The following is a 19654-nucleotide window of genomic DNA, read 5'->3' on the forward strand; positions in this document are numbered from 1 at the left end:
CAGCAGCAGCCTCGTTGGGAGCAGTCTCACTGGAGCAATAAGAGCAGTAAGAGCTTTCAGGAAGCCTTGCCAGTGCAGCCTTCTTCCAGGGAGTGGCCTTGCCAGAGCAGTCTCCCACCGGTGAGTGGCCTCGTTTGGGAGGTGTCCTCATTGGCAGCAGCCTATTCAGGAGCGGTCTCTCCAGAGAAGCAAGATCTGTGAGAGCTGTCACCGAAAGCTTTCAGCTGTAGGAATCCTCGAGAGCTGTCAGCAAGAGCTGTCAGCTGTAGGAGTCGTCTAGAGCCGTCCTCGAGAGCTGACAGCTGTAGGAGTCGTTGAGAGCTGACAGTGAGAGCTGAAAGCTGTAGGAATCGTCGAAAGCTGTCAGCAAGAGCTGACAGCTGTTAGAATCATCGAGAGCAGTAAGAGCTGTCAGTAAGAGCTGTCCATAAGAGCTGTAAGAGTCGATGGGAGTGCTTGCCAGAGCAGCCTCCTTCCGGGGAGTGGCCTTACCAGAGCAGCCTCCTTCAGAGGAGTGGCCTCATCTGGGAAGCAGCCTCATTGGCAGCAGCCTCGTCTAGACCTGTCTTGTCCAGAGCGTCCTCATCTAGAGGGACATCATCTGAGAACAGCCTTGTACAGAGTGGCCTCACCAGGAGCAGCGTCATGGGGAGAAGAGTCTGTGTCATCGGGGTTGTTGTCATTGTAGTCATCATTGCCTCTTAATCATTGGGAGAAGCCTCGTCCAGATCGGTCTTGTGCACAGCGGCCTTTTCCGCGTTGTCGTCACCGTCTTTTCATAAGAGATGGCCCTTACAAGTCTGTTTGATTTTCAATGCTTGGCGCGAAATAAAGCTTTGCTTGACTTTTGCTTTGCGTCAGTCTCTTCCTTTGATCACGGACCCTAACATTGGGGAGTCGTCCGGGATCAAACGACGAGAACTGAGCCAGCATTGGAATTTTTGGAAAAGCCTCCAGAGGTATTGGGATCCTGGGTATTTGGATCTTGTCTCTCTGTCTCGTTGGAGCTCAAGGGTGTGGCCCACTGGGGAAAAGCTGGACTCAGGAATGCTCCTCAGGGCTGGAGTGGATGCGGGGATGCCCCATCCCTCTGTTGGTAGATTGACAGTGGTTCGAGTCCCCCTGGGTGATGTGGGGGTTCGAGTCCCCCTAGATGGTCAGGGTTTCGAGTTACTTGAATCCCAGAGACAGTCGAGGGGCTTTGAGTCCCTCCTAGGCAGTCATCTGGATGTGTAGGGGGCTGGGTAATCCCCAACAGTGGGTGAAGGCCACTGGGTTTGCGGTTGTCTTTGTCTTGTCTTTTTTTTTTGTCTGTTGTGTTGTTTGTTATGTTTGAAGGAATGGGGCAAGCAGAGTAAGGGGACTCTAACTTTCTTCTCTCTGTTAGAGAAACTAACTATTCTTTATCTTGTAATAGATGTGGGGCTTCTTCCTCAGTCACTCATTTCCTGTGTTTAGGGCTATAACTGGAATCTGCTGGGCTTAGTCTAACTCGAAACAGAGACTTTAAGGGATATTCCCAAGCAGCTGCCAAAACAAACTTTGTTTCGGGGACATTCCTTGCTTTCTCTGGCCCGACGTGGACTGCCTAGCCCCTCCCACATGCTGGTGGGGAAAGCATGGTGTCTGAAGTGGAATGAGCCCAGGTGGAACATGATGTTTGTTGGTGGAGGGATGGCTGAGCTGATGGTTAATCGTCTGTCTCATTGTTTTATAGGGTAATTGTTAAAGTAGCTTTCAGAGTCTTTGGTCACCTGAAGCTTTGAAGTTTTGCTTGGATGACAAATGGGATGAAGTGCTAGGGCGCTAGTTGCTGCAACTGGGTTTGTGCTTTTGAAATCTGTTAGTAAACATGTTTTGTGCTTAACTACTGTTTCAACAGTTCACCATTGGTTAATACTTAGTCTTACTTAGTCTAGTCTTACTTACTTAGTCTAGTCTTACTAGAGATTGAGATCTTTCTAAGAAAATGTAAATGGTTTTCTCTTTGCCGCCCAGAATTGTAAATGAGATCTCTTTGACTCATCAGGCTTTTCCTTGATATGCTAAGTTACTCAGAAAGTACTGCTAAATCAATGATTAACCTTGGGTTGCATTTGGGTAAATGCTGTAACTACTCCAGAGGTTCTATACATTTCCTAAAGTTTCAATGTTTTGATAAGACTCATCACTTGATATTTAACCATATCTATTCTGAGTTTTTTTGTCATTTGTATAAGAGAAAATAAGAGCGATAAAATGTTAGTCTTCCATGCTCAATAAAACTAGAACTGTCTGAAAAGTCAAGGACTTGACTATTCTCCAAAGGAAAAGGGGGGATTATCAGGAGCAGTAAGAGCTGCAAGAACTGTCGGGAGGCCTTGCCAGAGCAGCCACCCTCCGGGAAGCAGCCTTGCCAGAACAGACTCCCTCTGGGCAGCGGCCTTGCCAGAGAATCCTCCCTCCATGGAGTGGCCTTGCTAGAGCAGCCTCCCTCCAGGGGGTGGACTTTCAGGAGCAGCCTCCCTACCGGGATTGGCCTCGTCTTGGAGGTGGTCTCATTGGCAGCAGCCTCATTGGGAGTGGTCTCGCTGGAGAAGCAAGAGCATTGAAAGCTATCAGCGAGAGCTGTCAGAGTCATCGAGAGCTGTCAGTAAGAGCTGTCAGCTGTAGGAATCGTTGAGAGCTGTGAGAGCTGTCAGCAAGAGCTCTCAGCTGTAGGAGTCATCAGGAGCTTTGAGAGATTTCAGCAAGAGCTGTCAGCTGTAGGATTCATCGAGCACTGTGAGAGCTGTCAGCGAGAGCTGTCAGTTGTAGGAGTAGTCGAGAGCTGGGAGGAGAGTCAGTAGGAGCTGTCAGCTGTAGGATTCGTGGAGAGCTGTGAGAGCTGTATGCAAGAGCTCTCAGCTGTAGGAGTCATTGAGATCTGTGAGAGCTGTCAACAAGAGCTGTCAGCTGTAGGAGTCATCGAGAGCAGTAAGAGCTGTCAGTAAGAGCTGTCCATAAGAGCTGTAAGAGTCGAGGGAAGTGGACTTGCCAGAGCAGCCTCCTTTCAGCGAGTGGCCTTGTCAGAGCAGCCTCCGTGCCAGGAGAGCCCTCATCTGGAGAGCCGCCTCGTCGGCAACAGCCTCGTATGGAGCAGTCTTGTCAAGAGCAGCCTCGTCCAGAGTGGCAACTCGGAGAGAGGTCTTGTCCAGAGTGGCCTCACCGGGAGTAGCGTCATGGGGAACAGAGTCTGCATCATTAGGGCTGTCGTCCTCATAGTCATCATTGCCTCTTCGTCTTCAAGAGCAGACTAGTCCAGAGCGGCCTTGTCCAGAGCGGCCTTGTCAGGGTTGTCATCTCCGTCTCCTCGTAAGAGAGCATCCCTACCAATCTGTTTGATTTTCGATGCTTGGCTCAAAGAAGTCATCATTACTCTTCATCGTCAAAGCAGCCCCTCCAGAGCAGCCTTGTCTGGAGCGGTCTTGACGAGGTCGTGGTCACCATCTCTTCATAAGAGATGGCCCTACCAGTCTGTTTAATTTTTGGTGCTTGGCGCGAAATGAAGCTTTGCTTGACTTTCGTTTTGCATCAGACTCGTTCCTTTGATCGTGGACACTAACACATATGGGACCCACCAAGACCTTAGGCCATCATCTCATAACACCTGGTTTTTCAGTCTTCAGAACCTTGACTTTATCTCCAACCAGTACACAGGGCTCGTGGACCTGGTGCAGAAATGAGAACACATGCCTCTCCCTGGAAGGAAATCTTGCTGTTGGCATGGTTTCCAATCATCGGGGTAGGAGAAACCAGTATGGGCCATGAGGCCACGCCCATGCTTGATTGCCTCCTTGGACACAAACATGCATTGTGACCCTTACGTGAGCCCCGTGAACAAGTGAGGCTTCATAGTGGCTGCACCAAGAGGCTTCATATGGGGCTTGAAATGCCCCTAGAATCCCAAAACTAACCAGGGAATGGGTTTTCCATTCCCCTCTACCAAGGATTATGCTCTGGAATCCCTCTTTTGGAGGGACACCTGAGGCAGGAAACAGGACTCCTCCCATCGCACAGAATGACACCCAAATCTTGGGAGCCGGACCAAATCCCCAGAGAGGGAGACTTCTCCAAGGGCCATGAGGTGACCCCTCTATTCCTCTGTCATGCTTGACACAAAATCCAGAGAGACCAGCCTGAGTAAGCGTCTCACACTTGCCCTTCCTTCCTATCGTGAGGAGCTCCCCTCACGGGCTGTAAATTGGCCCAGCCAGACTCTCGTTGCTAACGCAAGCCGAGTTTGTGGTTTCAGATTCTGACCACACAGCCCAGGCCCCAAGGCTGGGGCCCTGCAGTGCACCGCAGGACTGTGCCTGCCTACTCCATGGAAACTGTCCCCGTGCCATTTGTCACAAGCCTACTGATCAGCAGAAACCTCCAAGGTCCATGTTGCCATCCCAATTGTGGAGGCTGCCCTGTACAAACAGGGGTGATCTGACACAAGCTGAACAACGACCTCCACTCAGACATGAAGATGGATGTCCCCAGACACAGAAGAAAGGCCCCTATGCCCTAACAGGAACCTTTACTTTGGTTTCCAGTTGTCTATCTTCAGAGGCTTGTTCTCCAATAAAACCAGAAGGGGTTTCCTGAGGCACCACTCAGAACACCTCTCGTCTCGACATGGGAAAGTTGCTCTTTGGAGCTATGAAAACCCTCTGGCTAGGAGAATCCTTCAGGGCCCCAGAACCACAGCCACATTCTAAGGTCTCCATGGACACAAACCCCCATTATGACCCATCATCAGGAGAGGCCATTTCAACTCAGAACCCCCGTAGCTCTTCCAGAGCCAGCAGATAGAACCTGCCTTGTCCTATCAGCCAATGGGAATGCGAGTTGGGGTGCCCAGTTATCCATCCTTAGAACCTGGCTCTAGAGGCTTTCGGTATGGGGCGTGGTGGAGCCATCCGAAAGGAATCGAATTCCCAGCAGAAGGAATCCTTGTGTTTGGGAGCATCTCAAAACTCCCAGCGTGGCTAACCACCATGGCCATATAAGGCACTCCTCTTCATCAAAGGCCAAACATGGACACAAACTCCAAACTGAGCCAACGTCTCATCCTCGCCCTGACTTCAGACGCAAAAAATCTTGTTTCAACCTCTGCAGAATGGGCCTCCATTGCCCTCGCCCTGAAACCTTCCCCTAACTTCAGTTCTCAGATTTCCGAGGTCACATTCCTGGCACACAAGCCCTTCAGACTGGGAACACCGGAGCCATAATGCAGTACTCTGCTGGCCCACCAGCAGAAAAACGTTGCTCTCTGGGGCTGACAGAGACCCCTGAGGAACAACCTGCACTTCACTCGACTGCACCACAATTATATAGGCAGCCCTGGGCAGTAATGCACTCTCTGGCAGAGTATGGGCTGGAACCCCTGACACACCGAGACAGCTGGCCCCAAATCCAGCATATGGGACCCACCATGGCCTTAGGCCCTCATCTATTCCTAACCTGTTTTTTCAGGCTTCAGAACCTCGACTTTATCTCCAATCAATACACATTGATGGTACCCCAAGTGCAGAAATCAGAACACCTCCTGCCCCCTGGCAGGAAACCTTGCTGTTGGCATGGTGTCCAATCTTCACTTTGGGGAAACCAGCATGGGCCATGAGGCCACGCCCATGCTAGAGGGTAACGTTAGGCACAAAGACGTATTGTGACCCTCAGTGTGAGCCCTGAGCTCAAGGGATGCTTCTCAGTGGCTGGACCATGAGCCCGCATATGGGGCTGGCCAAGCACTTAGGCACTCAATCCTCACCAGAGGTTATCCGTATCCAGGGCTCTGCTCTGGAATCCCTCTATTGGAGGGACACCTGAGGCAGATAACAGGACTCCTCCCATCTCACAGAATGACGCAAAACACCTGGTAGCCTGGCCAAATCCCCATAGTGTGAGACTGGTCCATGGCCCCAGAGGCCACCCCTCCATGCAACAGCCATCCTTGACACAAAATCCAGGGACACAAGCCTGAGCAACTGCCTCACACTCCCCCTTCCTGCCTATCCTTAGGAGGTCCCCTCACGGAATGCAGATCTGACCTGCCATAACAAAGGCGCCAACCTAAGCCAAGGATGTGTTTTCAGACCTGAGCAACCACCCCACACTCACCCTTCATTCCTATCCTGAAAAGCTACCCTCAGGGAATGTAGATCCGGCCTTCCATATGCTAGGCCCCAACCTAAGCCGAGGATGTGTTTTAGACTTCTGTCCCCACAGCCCTGGCCCTCACATGCTCCAGATTGGGGCCCTTGGAACCACACAGCACTACAGTGCCTGCCCTCTCCAAGGGACCTCTGCCCATTCCATTGCCTACAACCCTACAGATTAGGAGAAACTCCCATGGCCCAGCGACCATCCCTAGAGTGGAGACCGCCCTGCACAAACAGGGGCGATCTCACAAAAGGTGATCAACTACCTCCACTCAGAAAAGCAGACAGATGCCCTACAAAGAGAAGATTGACGCAGACCGGACTCTAGAACCTGATCTCAATCCTCGCTTTGGTTTCCAGTCGTCTCTCTTCACAGCCCTGTTTCCAATACCAGCCTAAGGGGGTTGCCTGAGGCACCAATTCGAGCACCTCTCGTCTTCACATGGCAAACATGCTCTTTGGAGCTGAGAAAACCCTATATTTAGGAGAATATTTCTAGGCCCAAGAGCCACCGCCACATTCCAAGGTGTCCATGTACACAGACCCACATTATGAACCATACTCTGGAGAGTCCATTTCAATGCAGCCCCCTGGGTAGCTCCGCCCGAGCCTGCAGATCGAAAATATCTTGTTGCTATGAGTCAGTGTGAATGCTTGCAGGGTTGACCAGGCACCTATCCTTAAAACCCTGTTCTCAAGTTTTTCCCTATGGGGCGTCGTGGAGCCATTCAATAGGACTCGATTGTCACGCAAAAGATACCTTTGCAGTTTGAGCATCTCACAACACCCACCGTGGGAAGTCCTCCATGGCCTCATGAGCACCGTCCGCCTTCCTGAAGGAGCCATCTTGGACACAAACTCCAACCTGAGCCAATATCAGATCCTTGCCCTGACTTCTGATGCAAGGGATCTGGATTTAGCCTCTGCAGAGTGGGTTGCGGTCCTTCGCCCCATAACCTTACCATTGCTTGTGTTCTCAACTTCCATCCTCAAACTCCTGGCCCACAATCCCTCTAGATTGGGATTCCGGAGCCACAACGCAGCACTCGGCCTGCCCACAAGCAGAAAAATGTTGCCTCTGTATCTGTCCAGAGACCCCAAATTAGGATCAACCTATACGCCACCAGAAAGCACCCAAATTATATGGGCTACCCTGGGCAATAATGGTCTCTCGGACACAGTTGAGCTCAGACATGCAGACCAACACCCAGACAGCTGGCTGCACACACAGCACATTGGACCCACCATGGCATTAGGCCATGATCTCTTCCCCACCTGGTTGTTCAGGCTTCAGAACCTAGACCTTATCTCCAATCACTGAACAGGGCTGTACCTGATGCAGAAATTAGAACTCCTCTTTGCCCCTGGCAGGATATCTTGCTGTTGGCATGCTGTCCACCTTCACGGTAGGAGAAACCAGCATGGGCCATAAGGTCAGGCTTATGGTTGAGGGCCGCCTTAGGCACAAAGTGGCATTGTGACCCTCAGTGTGAGCCACGTGCTCAAGTGAGGCTTATCTCTGGATGGATCAAGAGGCCACCTATGGGGCTAGCCATGCCCTCAGCCCCCAAAGCTAACCAAGGGAGGTTTTCCATTCCCCTGTACCCAGGACTCTGCTTTGGAATCCCTCTTTTGGAGGGACACCTGAGGCAGAAAACAGGACTCATCCCATCGCACAGAAGGACCACCAACTCTGGGGAGCCTGGCCAAATCCCCAGAGAGGGAAACTGCTCCAAGGCCCATGAGGCCACCCCTCCATTCCATAGTCATGCTTGACCAAAAATCCAGAGACACAAGCCTGAGCAACCATCTCACACTCGTCCTTCCTTCCAATCCCGAGGAGCTCCCTTCATGGTCTGTAGATTGAGTCTTCCATACCCTTGGCCGCTAAACCAAGAAGAGTTTGTGTTTTCAAGTTCTGTCCCCACAGCCCTGGCCCCAAGCCTGGGACCCCTGGAGCCACACCGCAGCACTGTGCCTGTCCAGTACATAGAAACTGTGCCCATGACATTGGCCACAACCCTACCGATCATTAGAAATCTACAAGGTCCACGAGGCCATCCCAGAAATGGAGGCGGCCTGGTAAAACAGGGGAGATCTGACACAAGCTTAGCAACGACCTCCACTCAGACATGCAGAGAGATATCTCCAGACACAGAAGACAGGCCACTTCGCCCGAATACTTTGGTTCGAGGCATCTATCCTCACAGGCCTCTTTTCTAATACAAGCATAAGGGTGTTTCCTGAGGCACCACTCAGAACACCTCTCCTCTTCACATGGGAAGCTTGTTCTTTGGAGCTGTGTCCAACCCTCCGGTTAGTAGAATTCTTCAGGGCCCCTGAGCCACTTCCAAATCCCAAGGTCTCCATGAATACAAACCCACATCATGACCCATCTTCAGGAGAGTCCATTTCAACTCAGACCCCCTGGGAGCTCCTCCAGAGCCAGCAGATCGAACCTGCCATATTCTAGGAGTCAATGCGAATGTGACGTGGGGTGCCTGGAAATACATCGTTAGAACGAGGCTCTCAAGTTTTTCCTTATGGGGTGTCGTGGAGCCATCCTAAAGGAATAAATGCCCAGCAGAAGGATTCCTTGTGGTTGGGAGCATCTCACAACTCCCAGCGTGGGAAAACATCCATGGTCACATGAGGCACCCTCTTCCTTAAGGGCCCAACATGGACACAAACTCCAACCTGAGCCAACGACAAACCGCGCCCAACTTTAAATGATTCACTATCTGGAAAGTAGGCTTCCTTTGCCCTCACCCTGAAACCTAACCCTAACTTCGGTTCTCAGACTTCCTCCTCACACTCCTGGCCCACAAGCCCTCCAGACTGGAACACCAGAGGCATAATGCAGCCCTTTGCCTGCCCACCAGCAGAAAAACGTTGCCCTCTGGGGCAGACAGAGACCCCAAATGAGTAACAATTTGCACGCCACTCGACTTCACCCCAATTATAGAGGCTTCCCTGTGTACTAATTCTCTCTCTGAAACAGCCTGGGCCCGGAACTCCCAACACACCCAGACAGCGACCCCAAAATCCAGCATGTGGGACCCACCATTGCCTTAGAACATAATCTTCTCCCAACTTGGTTTTTCAGGCTTCAGAACCTTGACCTTATCTCCAATCACTGCACAGGGGTGGTGTTCCTGGTGCAAAAATCTGAAAACAGGAAAACCTTTGTTTTCCCCTGGCAGGAAATCTTGCTGTTGGCATGGTATCCAATTGTCAGGGTAGGAGAAACCAGCATGGGCCATGAGGCCATGCCCATTCTTGATGGCCACCTGGGCACAAACACGCTTCATGACCCTCATTGGGAGCCCTGGGCTCAAGTGAGTCTTCTCAGTGGCTGGATAATATGGCTTCATATGAATAAGTAAGCCCTTACATTCCCCCCTTTTCTTTGGAGAATAGTCAAATCCTTGAATTTTCAGCCAATTCTATTTTATATTGAGCATGGAAGACTAACATTTTATTGCTCTAATTTTCTCTTATACAAATGACAAAAAAACTCAGAATAGATATGGTTAAATATCAAGTGATGACCCTTATCAAAACATTGAAACTTTAGGAAATGTATAGAACCTCTGGAGTAGTTACAACATTTACACAAATGTAACCCAAGGTTAATAATTGACTTAGCAGTACTTTCTGAGTAACTTAGCATATCAAGGAAAAGCCTGATGAGTTAAAGAGATCTCATTTACGATTCTGGGCGGCAAAGAGAAAACCATTTACATTTTCTTAGAAACATCTCCATCTCTAGTGAAGAATCAATATTAACCAATGGTGAACTGTTGCAACAGCAGTTAAGCACAAAACATGTTTACCAACAGACTTCAAAAGCACAAAACCAGTTGCAGCAACCAGCACCCTAGCACTTCATCCCATTTGTCATCCAAGCAAAACTTCAAAGCTTCAGGTGACCAAAGACTCTGAAAGCTACTTTAACAATTACCCTTTAAAACCCTGAGACAGACAATTAACCATCAGCCCAGCCTTCCCTCCGCCAACAGACCTCATGTTCCACCTGGGCCCATTCCACTTCAGACGCCATTCTTTCCTTGCCAGCATGTGGGAGGGGCTAAGCAGTCTATGTCACGCCAGAGAAAGCAAGGAATGTCCATGAAACAAAATTTGTTTTGGCAGCTGCTTGGGAATATTCCCTAAAGTCTCTGTCTCAAGTTAGACTAACCCCATGTCATTCCAGTTATAGACCTAAACACAGGAAATGAGTGAGTGAGCGAGAAGCCCAACATCTATTAGGAGGAATGTAGAGAAGAAAGTTAGATCCCCTTTCTCTGCTTGCCCCATTCCTTCAAACACAACAAACAACACAACAGACAAAAAAAGACAAGACAAAGACAACCGCAAACCCAGTGGCCCTCACCCAGTGTTGGGGGTAACCCGGCCCCCTACAGATGTGGGTTACACAGTCCCTACTGACCCAGATGACCGCCTAGGGGGGAATCGAACACCCTGGGCTGTCCCTGGGTGTTCGAAACCCTCAAACCCTGACCATCTAGGGGAACTAAAACCCCCGACTGCACAAGGGAACTCAAACACCCTGTTGATCTACCAGCAGAGGGATGGGGTGTTCCCGCATCCACTCCAGCCCTGGGGAGCATGGCTGTGTACAGCTTCTCTGGGGTGGGCCATACCCTTGAGCTCCAACAGACAGACAGACAAGATCCAAATACCCAAGATCCCAGTACCCAAGATCTCAATACCTCCAGAGGCTTTTTCCAAAAATTCCTATGCTGGCTAAGTTCTCGTCGTTTGATCCCAGATGTGCCCCCAGTGTTAGGGTCTGTGATCAAAGGAACCAGACTGATGCAAAGTGAAAGTCAAGCAAAGCTTTATTTCGCGGCAAGCATCAAAAATCAAACCAACTGGTTGGGGCTGTCTCTTACGTAGAGACGGTGACAACCCCGACAAGGCTGCTCCACACAAGGCCACTCTGGACGAGGCTGCTCCCGATGATGAAGATGCAATTATCACTACGAGGACGACAGCCCCGATGACACAGACTCTGCTCCCAATGACGCTGCTCCTGGCGAGGACACTCTGGACAAGGCTGCTCTCAGACGATGCCTCTCTGGATGATACTGTTCTGGACGAGACTGCTCCAGACGAGTCTGCTGCCGACCAGGCTGCTTCCCATACGAGGCCACTCCTGGAAGGAGGCTGTTGTGGAAAGCACTCCAGTCGACTCTTACAGCTCTTACAGATAGCTCTTACTGACAGCTCTTACTGCTCTCAAGGATTCCTACAGCTGAGAGCTCTCGCTGACAGCTCTTACAGTTCTCGATGACTCCTACAGCTGACAGCTCTCATGGAAAGCTCTCACAGCTCTTTCTTCTCCAGGGAGACCGCACCAAATGAGGCTGCTGCCAATGAGGCCACCTCCCAGAAGAGGTCACTCCCCAGAGGGAGGTTGCTCTAGCAAGGCCACTCCCTGGAGGGAGGCTGCTCTGGAAAGGCCTCTCCCCGGAGGGAGACTGCTCTGGCAAGGCCACTCCCCGATGGAGGCTACTCTGGTAGGGCCACTCCCCAGAAAGAGGCTGCTCTGGCAGGGCCACTCCCCGGAAGGAGGCTGCTCTGGCAACGCCTCCAGACAGCTCTTACAGCTCTTATGGCTCTGGTGAGACTGCGAGAGACTGCCCCTACTAGCCTCGTAAACCAACTTGTATAGAGGCTGTTTTGGCGGGGCTATATACAAGTAGCCAATGAGATTGCAATACACAGAGAAAAGTGCACAGTCATGCTAGACCTGCCACACACACACAAAAAACTGCTAGGTTACACATGGGCAGCCAACTGAATTTCAATTTACCCTAGGAGATATATGAGTGCCCTTTGGATTGGATGACTTCATCAGACCTGACCCGCCCCCTCCATCTAGGGTTTGTAAGGAAGTTCCTTTGGGAGGGGCAGGGTCATTCTAAGTTCAATGCAACAATATGGCTTAAGTAAGCCATATTGGATTAAGTAAGCCCTTACACAACACATGCAGAAGTTAGAATGCCCCCTTTCCCCTCACAGAAAACCTTGGTGTTGTTATGCTGTCCAACCTTCAGGGTAGGAGAAACCAGCATGGAACCTGAGGCCACGCACCTACTGGAGGGCCGCCTTGGGCACAAACACGGTTGTAACCCTCAGTGTGAGCCCCGTGCTCAAGTGATACTTCTCAGTGGCTGTAGCAAGAGGCCACCAATGGGGTTTGCCATGCCCCTAGGTCCCCAAAACAAACCAAGGGCCGGGTTTTCCATTCTCCTGTACCCAGGACTCTGCTCTGGAATCCCTCTTTTGGAAGGACACCAGAGGCAGAAAACAGGACTCCTCTCATCACACAGAATGACCACCAACTCTGGGGAGCCGGGCCAAATACCCAGAAAGGAAGACTCCTCAAAGGCCCATGAGGCCACCCCTCCATTCCACGGTCATGCTTGACACAAAACCAAGAGACACAAGCCTGAGCAAGCGTCTCAGACTCGCCCTTCCTTAATATCCTGAGGAGCTCCCTTCACGGTCTGTAGGTTGGGCCTGCCATACCCTCGGCCGCTAAACCAAGCCGTTTTTGTGTTTTCAGATTTTGTCCGCACAGCCGCAGCCCCAAGGCTGGGGCCCCTGGAGCCACACCGGAGGACTGTGCCTCCCCACTCCATGGAAACGGTACCATTGCCATTGGCCACAACCCTACCCATCAAGAGAAACCTTCAAGATCCACGAGGCCATCCCAATAGTGGAGGCCGCCCTGGACAAACAGTGGCGATCTGACAAAAGCTGAGCAATGACCTCCACTCAGAATTGCAGACGGATGTCCCCAGACACAGAATTCAGGCCCCTATGCCTTAATAGGCACCTTTGCTTTGGTTTCCAGGTTCTATCCACAAAGGCCTGTTCTCCAACACAAGCAGAAGTGGGTTTCCTCAGGGACCACTCAGAACACCTCTCGTCTCCACATGGGAAACTTTCTCTTTGGAGCTGTATCAAACCCTCAGCTAGGATAATACTTCAGGGCCCCTGAGCCACCACCACATTTCAACGTCTCCATGAACACAAACCCACAATATGACCCATCTTCAGGAGAGTCAGTATACAACTCAGACCCCCTGGGAGCTACTCCAGAGCCAGCAGATCAATCCTGCATTGTCCTAGCAGCCAATGGGATTGTGAGGTGGAGTGCCCAAACACACATTGTTAGAAACAAGCTCCCCAGTCTTTCCATATGGGGCGTCGTGGAGCCATCCAAAAAGAATTGAATGACCAGCAGAAGAAATCCTTGCGGTTGGGAGCATCTCACTGCTCTCAGTGTGGGCAAACCTCCTTAGCAGCATGAGGCATCCCTCTTCATGAAGGGCTCAACATGGACACATATTCCACCCTGAGCCAACGTCGGATCATCCCCCTGACTTCAGTAGCAGGAGATCTTGATTCAGCCTCTGCATAGTGGGCCTGCCGTGCCCTCTCCCCATAACCTTTCCCTAGCTTGTGTTCTCAGACTTGCTTTCTCACACTCCTGGCCCAAAAGCCCATACATACATGCCATGGCCCTCCTTGACACAAAATCCAGAGACACAGGACTGAGCCACCGCCTCACACTTACACTTTGTTCCGATCCCAAGGAGCTCCCCTCAGGGAATGTAGATCTGGCCGGCCATACCCTAGGCTCCAACCAAGCCGAGGATGTGTTTTCAAACTTCTTTCTCCACAACCATGGCCAACACACCCTCCAAACTGGGGCCCATAGAGCCACACCGCACTACAGTGCCTGCCTTCTCCCTGAAAATATGCCCATTCCATTGCCCACATCCCTACAGATTAGGAGAAACCTCCAATGTCCCCGAGGCCATTTCAATAGTGAAGGCTGCCCTGGACATACAGGGGCGATCTCTCAAAAAGGGAACAACTACCTCCACTCGGAAAATCCGACGGATGTGCCAACAAACAAAAGATTGAACCAGACAGGACCCTAGGCCCTAATCTGAATCCTTGCTTTGGTTTCCAGGATTCTCTCCTCAGAGCTCTGTTTCCAATACCAGCCTGTGGGTGTTGCCTGAGGCATCAATTCGAACTTCTCCCATCTCCACATGGGAAACATGCTCTTTGGAGCTGTGAAAACCCTCCATTTAGGAGAATTCTTCAGGGCCCCAGAGCCACCGCTACATTCCAAGGTCTCCATGGAAACAGACCCACATTATGACTCATCCGCAGGAGAGTCCATTTCAACGCATATCTCTGGGCAGCAGGGCCAGAGCCGGCAGGTCAAACATGCCTTGATGCAAGGGACAATGGGAATGCGAGCTGGGTTGCCCAGGCACCAATCATTACAACCCTGTTCTCGAGTCTTTCCGTATGGGGCATCGTGGAGCCATTGAAACGGAATCGAATGCCTAGCAGAAGGAATCCTTGTGGTTGGGAGCATCTCACAACTCCCAGCTTGGGCAAATACCAATGGCCACATGAGGCACCCCTCTTCATGAAGGGCCAAACATGGACACAAACTAAAACCTGAGCCAATGTCTGATACTCACGGTGATTTCAGATGCAGGAGATCTCAATTCAGACTCTGAAGAGTGGGCCTGCCGTGTCCTCGCCCCATAACCTTACCCTAGGTTGTGTTCTCAGACATCCGTCCTCACACTCCTGGCCCACAAGCCCTCCAGATCGGCAATTCCGGAGCCACAACACAGCATTTGGCCTGCCCACCAAGAGAAAAACGTTGCCCTCTGGGACTGCCTAGAGGCCCCAAATGTGAATCAAGCTACACGCCACTTGACAGCACCGCAAATCTACAGGCTGCCCTAGGCAATACTGCTCTCTATGACACAGCCTGAGCCCAGACATCCAGACCAACACCCAGGCAGCTGGCCGCACACACAGCACATTGGACCTGCGATGGCATTAGGCCCTCATCTCTTCCCAACCTGGGTTTTCAGTCTTCAGAACCTAGACCTTATCTACAATCCCTGCACAGGGATGGACATAATGCAGAAATTAGAACTCCTCCTTCTCCCTGACAGGAAACCTTGCTGTTGGCATGCTGTCCAACCTTCAGGGTAGGAGATAACAGCACTAGCAATGAGGCCACGCCCATGCTTGAGGCTCGACAAGGGCAACAAACACACATTGTGACCATCAGCGTGAGCCCCGTCCTCAAGTTAGGCTTCTCACTGGTTGGACCAAGAGTCCGCCTATGGGGCTTGCCATACCCCTAGGTCCCCAAACAGAACCAGGAGACAGGGTTTCCATTCCCCTCTACCCAGGACTCTGGTCTAGAATCCCATTTTTGGAGGGACACCTGAGGCAGAAGACAGGACTCCTCCCATCGCACAGAATGACCACCAACTCTGGGGATCCGGGCCAAATACCCAGAGAGGGAGACTCCTCAAAGACCCATGAGGCCACCACTCCATCCCACAGTCATGCTTCACACAAAATCCAAACACAAACCTAAGCAGCTGTCTCACACTCGCCCTTACTTCCTATCCCAAGGAGCTCCCTGCATGATCTTTAGATTGGGTCAGCCATACCCTAGGCCGCTACACCAAGCCGAGTTTGTGTTTTAAGATTCTGGGACCCGGTAAGCCACAATGCAGGACTGGGCCTGCCCACTCCATGGAAACTGTGCCCGTGCCATTGGACACAACCTTACCGACCAGGAGAAACCTCAGAGGTCCACAAGGCCTACCCAATAGCGGAAGCCTCCCCGGACAAACAGGGGCGATCTGACACAAGTTGAGTAATGACCTCCACTCAGACATGCAGGCGAATGTTCCCAGACACAGAAGACAGGCCCTTACGCCCTAATAGGAACCTTTGCTTAGGTGTCCAGCCGTCTATCCTCAGAGGCCTTTTGTCCAATACATGCAGAAGGGCGTTTCCTGAGGCACCACTCAGAACACCTCTCTTCTCCACAAGGTAAACTTGCTCTTTGGAGCTTTGTCAAACCCTCTGGCTATTAGAATCCTTCAGGGCCCCTGATCCACCGCCACATTCCAACATCTCCCGGACACAAACCTACATTATGACCCATCTTCAGGAGAGTCCATTTCAACTCAGACACCCTTGGAAATCCTCCAGAGCCAACAGATTGAACCTGCCTTGTACTAGCAGCCAAAGGGAATGCGAGATAGGGTGCCCAGGCACCAATCCTGAGAACCAGGCTCTCGAGTCTTTCCGTATGGGGCATCGTGGAGCCATCTAAAAGGTATTGAATGCCCAGCAGAAGGAATCATTGTGGTTGGGAGCATCTCACAACTCCCAGCGTGGGCAAAGCTCCATGGCTGCATGAAGCACCCCTCTTCCTGAAGGACCTAACATGGACACAAACTCCAACCTGAGCCAACGTCGGATCCTTGCCCTGACTTCAGATGCTGGAGATCTCGATTCAGCCTCTGCAGAGTGGGCCTGCCGTGCCCTCACCCCATAACCTTACCCTAGCTTGTGTTCTCAGATTTCCATCTTCACACTCCTGGCCCACAAGCCCTCCAGATTGGGAATTACAGAGCCACAATGCAGCACTCGGATGCCCCTAGGAGAAAAACGTTGCCCTCTGTGGCTGCCCACATACACCAAATGACGATTAAGCTACACGCCACACGTCCCCACCCCAATTATATATGCTTCTCTGGGCACTAATGCTCTCTCTGACACAGCCTGAGCCCAGACCAACACCCACACAGCTGGCTGCACCCCCAGCACATTGGACCCGCTATGCGTTAGGCCATCATCTCTTCCCAACCTGGGTTTGCAGGCTTCAGAACCTAAACCTTATCTCCAGTCACTGCACAGGAGTGGGCCTTCTTAGGGTCCATGATCAAAGGTACGAGAATGATGCAAGCAAAGCTGTATTTCGCGCCAAACATCGAAAATCAAACCGACTTGTAGGGGCCATCTCTTATGAAGAGGCGGTGACGACGACCCCTACAAGGCTGCTCCGGACAAGTCCGATCTGGACGAGGCTGCTCCCGACGATGAAGATGCAATGATCACTACTCGGATGACAGCCCCGATGACGCAGACTCTGCTCCCCATGACGCTACTCCCGGCGAGGCTGCCCTGCACAAGGCTGTTCTCTGATGATGCCGTTGTTGACGAGGCTGCTCTGGTCTAGACTGCTATAGACAAGGCTGCTGCCGACGAGGCTGCTTCCCAGATTAGGCAAATCCCTGGAGGGAGGCTGCTCTGGCAAGCACTCCCATCGACTCTTACCGCTCTTAAGGACAGCTCTTACTTACAGCTCTCACAGCTCTCGACGACTCCTAAAGCTGACAGCTCTCGTTGACTCCTATAGCTGACAGCTCTCAGTGACAGCTCTCGACGACTCTTACAGCTGACAGCTCTCACAGCTCTCGATAACTCCTACAGCTGACATCTTCAACAACTTCTACAGCTGTCAGTTCTTGATGACAGCTCTCACAGCTCTGGACGTCTCCTACAGCTGACAGCTCTCACAGCTCTCGAGGACTCCTACAGCTGACAATTCTTGCTGAGAACTCTCGTCGATTCCTACATCTGAGAGCTCTTTCTTCTCCAGTGAGACCACTACTGACGAGGCTGCTGCTGATGATGCCACCTCCCAGATGAGGACACTCCATGGAAGGAGGCTGCTCTGGCAAGGCCAATGCCCAGAAGAAGGCTTCTCTGGCAAGGCCACTCCCTGGAGGGAGGCTGCTCTGGCAAGGCCACTCCCCAGAGGGAGGCTGCTCTGGAAAGGCTAGTCCCTGGAAGGAAGTTCTCTGGCAAGGCCTCCAGAGAGCTCTTACAGCTCTTACAGCTCTGGTGAGACTCCGAGAGCCTGCCCCAATAGCCTCGCAAACCAACTTTTATAGAGGCACTTTTAGCGGGGCTATACACAGGTAGCCAATGAGATTGCAATACACAGAGAAAAGTGCACAGTCATGCTAGACCTGCCACACACACAAAAAAACCTGTTAGGTTACACATGGGAGGCCAGTTGAATTTCAATTTACCCTTGTAGATATATGTGTGCTCCTCTAATTGGATGTATTCACCTGGCCTGACCCACACCTCCATCTAGGCTTTGCAAGGAAGTCCCTCTGGGAGGGGCAGGGTCAATCTAATTTCACTGCAACAATATGGCTCCTTCTGTTTAAGTAAGCCCTTACATTCTCCCCTTTCACTTTGGAGAATAGTCAAATCCTTGACTTCTCAGCCACTTCTATGTTATATTGAGCATAGAAGACTAACATTTTATCGCTCTAATTTTCTCTTATACAAATGACAAAAAACTCAGTATAGATATGGTTAAATATCAAGTGATGACCCTTATCAAAACATTGAAACTTTAGGAAATGTATAGAACCTCTGGAGTAGTTACAGCTTTTACTCAAATGTAACCCAAGGTTTACCATTGATTTGGCAGTACTATCTGAGTAATTTAGCATATCAGTGAAAAGCCTTATGAGTCCAAGAGATCTCCTTTACAATTCTGGGCGGGCAAAGAGAAAAAAATTTACATTTTCTTAGAAACATCTCAATCTCTAGTGAAGACTCAATATTAACCAATGGTGAACTGTTGCAACAGCAGTTAAGAACAAAACATGTTTACCAACAGATTTCAAAAGCACAAACCCAGTTGCAGCAACCAGCGCCCTAGCACGTCATCCCATTTGTCATCCAAGCAAAACGTCAAAGCTTCAGGTGACCAAATAACTCTGAAAGCTACTTTAACAATTACCCTTTAAAACCCTGAGACAGACAATTAACCATCAGTCTAGCCATCCCTCCACAAACAGAGCTCATGTTCCACCTGGGCCCATTCCACTTCAGATGCCATGCTTTCCCCGCCAGCATGTGGGAGGGGCTAGGCGGTCTACGTCGGACCAGAGAAAGCATGGAATGTCCCCGAAACAAAGTTTGCTTCGGCAGCTGCTTGGGAATATTCCTTAAAGTCTCTGTCTTGAGTTAGACTAAGCCCAGCAGGTTCCAGTTATAGACCTAAACACAGGAAATGAGTGAGTGAGGGAGAAGCCCCATATCTATTAGGAGGAATGGAGAGAAGAAAGTTAGAGTCTCCTTACTCTGCTTGCCCCATTCCTTCCAACACAACAAGCAACACAACAGACAACAAATAGACAAGACAAAGACAACCGCAAACCCAGTGGCCCTCACACAGTGGTGGGATGACCCCACAACAGAAGATGAAACCCACAGGAGCCTAGGCCCTAATCTGAATCCTCGCTTTGGTTTCCAGCCTACTCTCCCTTCTGAGCCCTGTTACCTATACCAGCCTGTGGGTGTTGCCTGATGCAACAATTCAAACTCCCCTCATCTCCATATGGGAAACGTGCTCTTTGTAGTTTTGAAAACCCTCCGTTTAGGAGAATCCTTCAGGGCCCCAGAGGCACCGCTACATTCCAAGGTCTACATGGACACAACCCGCATTATGACCCATCCACAGGAGAGTCCATTTCAACTCAGAACCTCGGTAGCTGGGCCAGAGTCGGCAG

Source organism: Martes martes (genome assembly GCF_963455335.1).
Source record: "Martes martes genome assembly, chromosome: Y".
Taxonomy (NCBI): Eukaryota; Metazoa; Chordata; class Mammalia; order Carnivora; family Mustelidae; genus Martes; species Martes martes.